Source organism: Malania oleifera, chromosome 4 (assembly GCF_029873635.1).
Source record: "Malania oleifera isolate guangnan ecotype guangnan chromosome 4, ASM2987363v1, whole genome shotgun sequence".
Classification (NCBI taxonomy): Eukaryota; Viridiplantae; Streptophyta; class Magnoliopsida; order Santalales; family Ximeniaceae; genus Malania; species Malania oleifera.
In genome coordinates this window covers 22987597-22997660 of record NC_080420.1, presented here as the reverse complement: position 1 = coordinate 22997660, position 10064 = coordinate 22987597, and positions in this window count along the sequence as shown.

Below are 10064 nucleotides of genomic sequence, written 5' to 3'. Positions count from 1 at the left end.
ATATTGGAAGAACTCGATAGAAGATTGGGGATACCAAAGGAAATAAGTTCACTACTTGGGATGATTCATGCTCAAATGATCAGGTAGTAGAAAACTGTGGCCTAGTTGCATTAGTTGATGAAGAGGTACACTCTACACATTCTACTTCTCATTCAAATTCTCAAAATGATTCATGCAATGATTGTGATACATCTTGTGATAATTCCAGTAGTGAATATTATGATGAATCTGATAATGATAACATGTCATCTTATGAGGAATTACAAAAGGGATTCGCTAAGGCTTATAAAAGTTTAACAAAGATGCCCAAAAAGAAAATAATGTTGGAAAGTGAAAATAAAGACTTAGCAAAACAGCTAGAAGAGTTTCAAGAGTCTCATACTTCTTGGGAAAAATAAAAAGATTGAAAAGGAATTAGAAATTAAGAGATTAGTAAACAAGAATGAGGCATCACTGAAAGATTTGGAATCAAAAATTAGTGTTTAAAAAGAAAAGGATTTGAAAATCATGAAATTAGAAAACAAGAATAATATGATGGCAAAAGAGCTGAAAGAGTTAAGATTCAAGATTTTGAGTGATAATGCAAAAGATCTTAAAATTTCTAAACTTGAATGTAAAGCAAACAAAATGACCAACGAATTGGTAAAATTACAAGCTGTTTGCAAAGGCTTAAAGAATTTAAAAATTCTAGACCTAGAAAAAAAAGATAGAGGATCAAGCTAAGATCATCCACACATTTACTAAGGGAAAGGAAAATTTTGACAAGCTATTAGGTTCTCAAAAGATGACCTTAGACAAAGAATGTATAGGTTACAATGGAATTGAAAATAGGAGTAGAAGGAACCTATACAATGGTATTTTGTTAAAGCATCAAAATTCTATGCTAGTACCTCCTACGGTCCGTATGCTCACACCACCTGTGTAGTTTGTAAAAATAAAGGACACATTAAATTTGATTGTCCATTTAAAAGGAAAGGTGTGAAGCTCAAACAAGTTTGATGACTCAAAGAAAAATGAATACCAAACAAACCCCAAAAACTCCGCTTTAGACTTTAGGATTGAGAATCTAGTGAAATCGGACACATAAACAAAAGAGGGTTGTGATGACTAATAGGCTTGGGAATAGTATATGCTTAAAATGTAAAATCTTAGTATATGTATTTACTACACTATTATTGTACTAAGAATCCTATGAGAAAGTTAAGTAAATATGATTCCTTTAAGCAATATATCCAATCTAACTACCTAATGCTTTTATATCGTAATGATTGGGTAAAAGGCTAAAATATTGAATAGCTTGCAAATCTTGATGTATTCAAAGTGAAGGTTAAGAGATTAATTGTTAAAATATTAGAAACCTAATATCCTTGCAATGAATAACATAAATTATAACATTGAAGAATGAATCCACTTCCAAATGGATTAAAGCATTGATGTTTAACGAATAATTCTTAGTGCTTGACACATGCTTAAATATTAAAATCCTAAGTTAAGCAGATCATGTCCAAAGCATACATTTGAGCCTTAGGAATAAATCATATATAAAAAATCATCTAATCCTAAACTCATTCTTGGAGCCTCAAATGGTTAAATCAGTCATCATTCTGGCCACAAGCACTAATAATCATAAACTCTATATCTTTCAAGTGCTTATTAAAAGATATCCCGTTATAATCAAATCAATGGAATTCTCTAAGGGATCAAATTGTGTGCAAAGACAATTTTAATAAATATTCCCGTTGTGCCTAAAACGTAAAAATCCCTAAGTTTGATCTGTGATTAAGCAATATCCTCCACAAGAAATCTTTACTATACCATGATCATATCCGGTAAAAATTCATCCATTATAGGGTCGTACCCTTGCTTAATATTAAAGACATACTTATAAGGTACCGTCCAATAATTGGATAATCACAAATACCTAAAGAGCAATATTCCAAAATTAATATTCTTCAAAATTGCTTTTTGGCCTATGTAGTTGGATATATTCGCTTCCACGAAATATATTGTATATTGTCCACTCATAATGAATATTCTTCTGAACTTAATGATAATTAAATTGTTAAGAGTATCTGCAAAATTTCACTTCACAAGCTTTCAAACTTCAAGTCAAATCTATTAGAAGATTTTGAATATGTCAAATGGCAAAATTATATGCGATAGGTCTCAATATATATGATAATGCAAATGACTAGGAAACCTATGCGTTGAGATCCATAAGAAAAGAAGCAATATAGGCTTGTGACACTGAAGTAAAATTGTTTATGACTTTTTGGTCCTCTAAGCTAAAGCAGGTAAAATCAAGTATAAATCATTTAAAATCTTAGAACACTCGGATAAATTGGTGAAGAATGTTTTTAAGGAAAAGGCATAAGAATATGATAAGTGCATAACTGAAGGGGAGCAAATTAACTTGAAAAATACTATGGCTCTGAAACCTAAGCATAATCACATTTGGTATCATATTTTGTGTTTACATCTGGTATCAAATCATGAACGGTAAGTGTAAATTCTTGTGTGCATATTTGATACAACATGTTAACCAAATGATTTTTTATACTGAACTAAATTTGTTGCATGATTGAAAATATTTAGGGGAGCTGAGCTCCATTCCTAGAGAAAAGAGCATAAAGAATGCATGTGCATCATAGCATCACTATAGTTGGTCAAAATATTTTACAATGACTGCTTATATGGATTTGAACTAGTAGTGATATTAATCTTCAATAAGTATAAGCATTTCATTTCATCTACGCAAGTACTAAAATTCATAGGGGGGGGGCATCTCGAAATGATTTCCTATCTCATTATGCTTAACAATATCTCTTTTGCTTAGATGTGCAGTGAACTTTCTGTGGCATGCACTCAATTATGATGACTCTACTGAATATTCAAAATGACAAATATATTGCTTTGCCGAAAATTGCTTGAGTTAACCATACATTGATATAATTAGGATTTGTATGGTTAGTCTTTTTGGCAATAATTCTTTTCAGAATGTACTTAAAGCAAATATCTATAGCAAAATTTGCTTTGAAGATCCAAAAGGGGAGAGATTTTTTTTAAACTGCATAATCTATAATGTGTATGAGCTTAAATAAGTAAAACAAAGGAGAGCTTTTCTGAGCTAAAATAAGTTTAATTGCCTAGAATTATATTAGATGCCATAATTCAGGGGGAGCAACGACGCTTAATATTCACAATTTGTCAAAAATCTTATATTTAGCTCATTTGTTCTCATTTGATATAACATTAGTCAACATTTGGTATCACATTAATTAACATTTGGTATCCTAGCATAATCTTTGAAATTTGGCACAATGTGCATGTTCACAATGCAATTTACATTCCACAACACAAATTTATGCATTAACAAGGGGGATTGTTGATGTAAAAAGGGGAGAAGTAATTTTTCTTAGTCAAATCTGCTAATTGAACAAGTTTAAAACTTTAAGATTTCAAATGGAAGAAGAACATAAGGTTATGTACACTCATGCGCTATTTTTTATACACCTTTTTATTGATGTCAAAAGAGAGAAAATTAAGGAGCAAAAAAATTAAAAGGAGTAAAAATGCTGTTGGCATCACTAGATAAATATCAGGAGCAAATATTGTTGGAAGCAAAGGGGGAGAAGGATAAGAGCAAAAATTGTAAGGAGCAAAAATTTGTTGGCAAAACTAATTGTCTAAAGGAGAAGAATAGCAAAAATTGTTGGCAACACTAGTTGTATAACGGAGGAGAAATATCAGGTCATAGAAGAAGAATCTGGCTAAACAACATGTGTATGAACATGTGCATTTCACTTGGAATCAGGCTAAACAACGTGTGTATGAACATAAACATATTTCTTTTGGCATGAGCATATTTCATTTATTGAATATTTAATGCATTATTTGAGGGGGAGCCTTGTTAGGCATAAGCCATTATCTATTTTTTTTGCTCGTGTATTTGTCATCATAAAAAAAAAAGGGAGATTGTTGACTCTATGACCAATCCTATTTTGATAATGACAAATCACTTGGTATTTGATCTGTGCATTGAGATTGTGAACAAGAACTATATTAAGCATGCACGGAAGGATAACAAGTCATGGAAGCCATAAAGAATAAAGTATACACAACTTGATAGATCCATGGAACTCAAAGAGCACAAGAATGAAGATGCAAGCACCAAGTTCAAGAAAGTCATGGGAATAGGTACTTAGAACTCATATATTTACATTTTCATATGATTTAATTTAAGACTCAACATATACTCTAGAACGACTTTATGACTCATGCATTTCATGAACATCATTAGGGGACATTCACGAACTTAAAAATATTTTTAAAACCCTGGAAAGTATTTTTATAAAGGAGCTAAGAAAGAAAGCAAAGCAAATTTTTTAAACTAAAAAGAGAAAATTTAGAAAATGGGAACTTCAGTAGCCTGAAGTTAACCTCAATCGCCTAAAGAATTTCTTTAGGAGACCGAAGATTAAGTTCAGTAGCCTGAAAAATTAATGGTGAAACATAGAATCTGGCCGAGGCACTTCGGTCGCTTGAACTTGGCACTTTAGGTGCCTGAACTCGTCACTTAAGGAGCCTGAACCCTACTTCAGTCGCCTGACCCTGTGTCTAGGTTATTATTTTGAAGCTTTAAGGAACTTCAGTCTCCTGAACTTGTAGGAAAACTTAAAAATTTAATTTTTATTAAGAGAACTTGCGATATATTTTTTAATCCAACAGTCAAGATTGATTCTAAGGGTAAGACACCTATATACTGAACTTCTAAACCCTAGTGTGGAAGTTAAGACAAACGAGAAGAGAAGAGACCATCTTGTTGAAAAGAGAATTGAGAAACTTGAACATCTTGAAATACGCTTGCCTGCACTCTAACTTACAATCATCAAGCTTGGGCAAATCAACTCAGAAAATCAAAGGGAATCTATTTACACATCTTGATTTCAACTTGGTATTGAGGTTTGATAAATCCGTTTAGTGTTTTTCAAGAGTTTCTCATGTCACCATCTGTTATTGAATATCGTTAGAGAGTTTAATCTTGAGTGTTCCTAACCATATAGAGATTTTTTTTTTTTTTTGACAAGTTTGTTACTTGAGAAAGTTTTATTTTGCCATAGATATATATTTTTCAAAGAACTTCTCATTTCAAAATCTATTGTTGAAATAGGTTGAGTGATAGATAGTGAGTATACTTAATATATAGATTATTTAGATAATCTCACTACTTGATAAAGGGTTACATCATTGGTTAAATAAATTTGATTCAAGTGTGTGTTCTTTTAAAGGATCTATATTATAGATATTAAAACACTTGATTAAATATCCTTGGTGTTCATAAATATATATTTTATTTATGGATATTTTTCTGAAAGATATTACATTGGTTCTTTTTATCTTTGGAATACATATCGTGTGTGTATATATATATATATTTGCATATTACAAAGATCGTGGTGTAAATGAATAGTTGAAAGAAAAATTTTGATTTAGATCTTTACAATATTCAAGAAAAATTTTTAATAAGATCATATTTGATATTTGTGCATCTTTTCTTCGAGGCTATCACTCATACAAATATTTTGGAGGATTTGATAAAAGAGATGCGTGTTGAAGCATATCATTCATAAATGAATGTATCGTTTCATACATTCTGAGCTTCAAGTTTCATCATATGATTATGTATTAGGAATTTGAATTGTACTCACTAGCTTTGTTGGAAGCAACTTTGAGTGTTTTACAGATTTCATTGTATTCACGGTTCGAGTTGTGAATCGGGGTTGATGAGAGAGTTGTATCCCTTGTAAGCAGCGGATTGTAAGAGAAACTCCGTCCCAATTTAAGGAGCAGGGATTATTGTGGAATCCTTGAGTGGGTTGCTCAAGGCAAGGACGTAGGCCGGGTTGGCTGAACCCCGTAAAAACTGTGTTTGCATTCTCTCTTCCCTTATCACTTTACTTTCCACACTACATTTTGTTAGTTACATTGCATGTTTGTTTGTTGAATAATCTCACACGAACTTGATAAGTGATTGGTTAAATTTAGACATAAGGACTAAGTGGTAAATATGTTTCAAAGAATTTTAAAATACCCAATTCACCCCCCCCCTCTTGGGATTACACCTAAATCAACATTATTTACATTGACCATGTCTACAAGTGAAAGTTTTAGTAGACATTTGAATAGTTTCAGCGAGTTGTCGGATCAACTTGCTTCAGTTGGGATTACATTTTATACTGAGATTCATGTCCTATTGATTCTCAGTCAGTTGCCCAAAAGTTGGAATGATATTACTGCAATCAATAGCTACGCAGGGAAATCAAAGCTAGTATACGATGAGGTCGTCAGCATGATTTTGACGAAAAAAATCAGAATGCAGTCAAACCATGGTTCCTCTTCGAGTTCAGCCTTGAACATGGAAAGTCGAGACAGAGGAAACAGGCATAGACGATCAAACAACTGCGGCAGATCTAGGCCCAGGCGGTCTAAATCCAAAAATCCCAGAGGTTCTTAGGACACAGGTTCCCAAGGCAAAAAAATATTGAGTGTGGAACTGTGGAAAAATTTGTCATTATAAGAATCAGTGCAAAGGTCCAAAGAAATAATATGAGACAAAGGCGAAGACAGAAGCAAATGTTGCTTCAAAAAATGATGATATGTTGATCTGCTCTTTGGAGAGTACAAAGGAGTCTTGGGTATTAGACTCTAGATCTTTATTCCATGCCACTTGGAGTAGAGATTGCCTAGATGAATATACACCAGGTGATTTCGATAAAGTATACCTTGTCAATGATCAACCTTACAACATAGCCGGCAAGGGGATAGTAAAGATCAAGATGAACAGGTCAGTATGGAAGTTAAGAGATGTCAGATATATTCCAAACCTGAGGAAGAACTTGATCTCAGTTGGTCAGCTGGAAAATGAAGGATATAACACAACTTTCATTGGTGATGAATGGAAGATTTTGAAGGGTGCATTGACGATTGCACGAGGTAAGAAAAGTGGTACTCTTTATATAACTCCTAATGCATGCATATCTATTACAGTTGCAACAGGAAATGATGATAGCAACATTTGACATCAACGACTCGGACACCTGAGTGAGAAGGGACTCAGGATGATGCATTCAAAGGGAAAGTTGAGTGATTTACAGTTAGTGAAGATTGACATATGTGAGGATTGCATATTTGGGAAAAAGAAGAGGATCAATTTTCAGATGAACACCAGTACCCCAAAGAAGGAGAGACTTGAGCTAGTCCATTCAGATGTATGGGAACCAACGACCATTTCATCCATAAATGGGAAGCATTAATTCATGACATTTATTGACGATCATTCTCGGAAGGTATGAGTTTACTTGAAATATAAATATGATGTTTTTGATGATTTTAAGATTTGGAAAGCAATGGTAGAAAATGAAACTGGTTTGAAAATCAAGAAGCAGAGAACCGATAACGTTGGTGAGTATGATGACACCGAGTTCAAGAAATTTTGCTATAAGCATGGTATCAGAATGGAAAGAACTGTGCCAGGTACGCCTCAACACAACGGCGTAGCCGAGTAGATGAACAAATTTTTGACAGAAAAATCCAGAAGCATGCGTATGCAGTCAGACTTACCAAAGATGCTTTGGGTAGAAGCAGTCAACACAGCAGCTTACTTGATTAACAAGAGTCCATCAGTACCATTGGACTATAGACTACTAGAAGAAGTATGGAGCAGTAAAGAGGTAAGACTTTCACATTTGAGAGTTTTTGGTTGTGTTGCATATGTACATATCAATAATCATGTCAGGAATAAGCTTGCTCCGAAATTTCGGAAATGCACCTTCGTCAGTTATGGTGGAGATGAATATGGGTATCATATTTGGGATAATGAAAACAAAAAAGTGATGAGAAGCACAGATATGATTTTTGATGAAAAGGTAATGTACAAAAATAGACACATAACAGAATCTATAGAGTTTGAAACAACCTTTGTAGATGTAGACGATGTCCTAGAAGGTGTAGGGACACGACAGCGGAAAATCGAGAATCCTCAGGCAAAGGAACCTGTGGAGCAAATTATTGCACCACCACCTCCTACTCCAGCTTCAGAGCTTAGGAGATCTTCTCGGCAGCATGTACCAAATAGGAGGTATGTGAATCATTTATTTCTTATAAATGGAAGAGAACTTGAATGCTATGTTGAAGCATGTCAGGGAGGAGATTCGAGCAAGTGGGAGCTTGCAATGAAAGACGAGATGAAGTCTCTTACCTCCAACAAACATGGGAACTAGTTAAGTTACCCAAAGGTAAGAAGGCTCTTCACAACAAATAGGTGTATAGGATCAAAGAAGAGCATGATGAATCTAAGAGGTATAAAGCTTGATTAATAGTTAAAGGTTTCGAACAAAAGAAAGGAATTGACTACATTGATATTTTTGCACCAGTTGTGAAGTTGACAACCGTTAGATCTGTCTTGAGTATTATTGCCTCAGAGGGATTACTTCTTGAGCAGTTGGACGGGAAGACAACATTTCTTCACGGTGATCTTGATGAGGAAATATATATGCAACAACCAAAAGGTTTCTCAGTTAAAGGTAAAGAGAATCTTGTATGAAAATTAGAGAAGAGATTGTATGGTCTCAAACAAGCTCCTAAACAAGCTCCTAGGCAGTGGTACAAGAAATTTGACAGTTTTATGTAGAGGAAAAATTTTCAGAAGTGTAATGCCGATCACTATTGCTACTTCAAGAGGTATCGTACTAGCTATATTATCCTATTGTTATATGTTGATGATATGCTAGTCGCAGGATCAGATATAGAAGAGATCAGAAAATTGAAGCAGCAATTGTCAGAGGAGTTTGATATGAAAAACTTGGGTCCTGCAAAGTAGATTCTTGGGATGCGGATCTCTAGAGATAAGCAACAAGAAATGTTACAGTTATCTCAGCCAGAGTACATCAACTGTGTTTTATAGAAGTTTAACATGAGCAGCGCCAAAACTGTAAATACACCATTGGTAGGTCACTTTCGTCTCTCTAAGGATCAGTCTCCCCAGACAAATGAAGAAAAAGATTTCATGGCTAAGTTACCATATGCCTCAGCCGTTGGAAGTCTCATGTATGCTATGGTTGGTACCAAACCAGATATTGGCCAAGCAGTGGGAGCTGCCAGCAGGTATATGTCAAATCCAGGGAAGACTCACTGGGAAGCACTGAAGTGGATTTTGAGATATCTACGTGGCATTATTGATAAGTACCTATGTTTCAGCAAAAGCGACTTGAAAATTCAAGGGTATGTAGATGCTGATTTTGTAGGTGAAATTGATCATCGTAGAAGCATCACCGGATATATACTCACTATTGGCACAACGACTGTTAGTTGAATGTCACAGATACAGAAGACTGTTGTTCTATCCACTACAGAAGATGAATACGTAGTAGTGACAGAAGCAAGTAAAGAGATGATTTGGTTTCAAGGTTTGTTAACAGAGCTCGAAATAAAGTAGGAAAAAAATGTTTTGTACAGCAACAATTAGAGTGCGATATATCAGGCAAAGAACTCTACATTTCATTTAAGAACCAAATACATTGGATTACGTTATCATTTCTTCAGATCTTTGATAGAGGATGGCGTGCTAACACTTGAAAAAAATCCAAGGTAGCAAGATCCAGAAGATATGTTAACAGAGGTGGTGACTACAGAGAAGCTGAAGTTGTATTCAACTTCAGTTGCTCTTCATGTCTGAAGACATATTTGAGCACATCATTTATTCATATACTGATATTAGTTGAGGAGGCGTCTCCGTCTCCAAGTGGGAGATTGTTGTGTAGCTGGAGCCAAGAGATGCATGTGAGCTATGATCTGCAGAACTGCAAACTGGAGACGCGTCCGCGGCATAGCTGTAATCCGTGGCTATTGATTGAAGATGATTTAATGTAATTCCTCAATTTCATTTACTATAATTTACTTCAACTATCTATAAATAAAGAAGAGCTATTGAGAGGTTAATGTAAAGAGAAGAGGGAGAGAGTGTAGAGGAGTAAGGAAGAGAGAAGAGGAGAGAGCTGTCTGAGAGA